The sequence below is a fragment of the Macrotis lagotis genome, chromosome 1 (genome assembly GCF_037893015.1).
Source record: "Macrotis lagotis isolate mMagLag1 chromosome 1, bilby.v1.9.chrom.fasta, whole genome shotgun sequence".
Classification (NCBI taxonomy): domain Eukaryota; kingdom Metazoa; phylum Chordata; class Mammalia; order Peramelemorphia; family Peramelidae; genus Macrotis; species Macrotis lagotis.
Genome location: NC_133658.1, coordinates 134,347,929 through 134,349,893, shown reverse-complemented (window position 1 = coordinate 134,349,893; position 1,965 = coordinate 134,347,929). Strand labels below are relative to the sequence as shown.

General features: G+C 35.4%; 1 non-coding gene across 1 annotated transcript; it reads left to right on the top strand.

The window, feature by feature from the left end:
• Positions 1-317: 317 nt before the first annotated feature.
• On the top strand, positions 318-444 carry LOC141510285 (small nucleolar RNA U3). Its single transcript, XR_012474796.1, has one exon. It is a non-coding gene; the product is annotated as a small nucleolar RNA U3 (small nucleolar RNA).
• Positions 445-1,965: the final 1,521 nt, after the last annotated feature.

The window sequence follows — 1,965 nt, the reverse complement described above, 5'->3', positions numbered from 1 at the left end:
TCCCTTTATATACAACCCCTTCTCCTTTCCCCTTTCCCTTTGCCCCTTCTTCCTTGCCTTCCTTCAGTTAGTTATTCTTTTCCTATCACCCATTTCCTCTTTTAATACTTGAAATGTAAGATAAATTTCTTAGCTAATTATATGGATGTTGACTGTGAGAAAGATCTGATGAAAGTAAGATATAGGTGATTCTCAGCTCCTCCTTCTTCCCATCTATTACAATAGGTCCTTTGTACGTTTTAGGTAATGTGATATACCACATTCAATCTCCTCCATCCTCCCTTCTCTTTACTGTCCCCCTTTTAAAGTAGATATTGAAGACTATACTTTCAGGGATCATTTCTATAGTTTGTTACTAGAGAATTATTAGCACTGTACTTGGCACTTAGTAAGCCCTAAATAAAAGCTTTTCATTCATATGTAAAATGAGTGGGACTGGATGGTCTCCCAGGCCCTCCTGCTCTGGATTCTCTATTGTCTTCCATCTGGTGTCAGGTGTCTTGGAGGGGGAGGGGTTGACTAATGAGGTCCTTTCTTTGAATGAGCCTAGATGGATTCTTTGTTTGGATTCTCTTCCCCTAGTATGGCAATGGGAAAATTTTAAGCCCTTAGCTCCCTTTCCAGTCTTATTCCTTTGACTGCCTCACCCCAAATCCAAAAAAGTCCCTGGCAGGGTCAAGAGTATCTGAATGAACTTGGAAGTCTGATATGGGTACCACAGGATGGTTTATTGTGGTGGTCTATCATCTTATCTGTCACCTTAAAGTAACATTCATTGGTATCCCAGTAAGAATCTATGATTATATAAATAATTTTAAGAATCGAAAAAAAGTAGATATTGGTTTTTAAATCATTCTATCAGAATCACTAATAAGTCATGAATGTCTATTCCTTCTGCTTAAGAATATTCTCTCTAATACAATTAAAATTCTCAAGTGTTATGAGAATCATTCTTACAAGTGGGGTTATAGCCAGTTTCATTTTATTGGATAACAGTTTTATTCTTTACTCTTTTTTTACCTTTTCATATGTCTCTTGAGTCTCTTGTTTGAAGTCCAAATTCTCCATTCAGCTCTGGTCTTTTTATCAGAAAAAAATGGAAATATCCTATTTGGTTAAATGTCCTTCCTTTCCCCTGGAAGAGAAGGCTCAGTTTTGCCAGACAATGAATTCTTGGCAGCATTCCAAGCTCCCTTGCTCTTGGGAATATCACATTCCATGCCCTTGGATCCCTGAATGTTGATGTAACCAGGTCCTCTGTATTCCTTACTGTGTGGTTACTTCCTATCTAAATTTTTTATTTTCTGCCTTCTTGCAGAAGTTTCTTGATTATCTGATAGTTCTAGAATTTATCCACAATATTCCTCAGTATTTTCATTTTTGGATCTCTTTCATGAGGGGATCAATGCATTCTTTCAATAATGACTTTGCCTTCTAGTTCCAAGATATCACAGCAATTTTCCATCATTAAATCTGTAATACTGAATCCAGACTTTTTTTTTCTCTTCAATGTTTTCAGAATCCCCAGTGATTCTTAAATTGTTTCTCCTCTATCTATTCTCAAGGTCAGGGGTTTTGTCAATGAGGTATACTACATTTTCTTCTATTTTTTTATTATTTTTTTGTCTCATGAAGTCATTCATTTCCACAGATTCATTGTTTTCTTTAGAGAAAAATTTTCATTTCCCTTTTGCAAGTCCTTTTTCACTTGGTCAATTCTACTTTTTAAGGACTTTTCCCTTTGTTCAATTGTGGTTTTGAGAGAATTATTTTTTTGGTGTGAGATATTAATTTTGTCTAGCAAAGTGTTAATTTCCTCTTGAGTTTCTTTTCCCAATTTTCCCAATTTATTTTTAAACTCCTTCCTGATTTGTTCCAGAAAAATTTCTGGGCTGATGACCAAATTATATTCTCATTAGGTCTAGATTTCTCTGAGTTAGGATCTTTGACTTCAAGGTAGTTTTC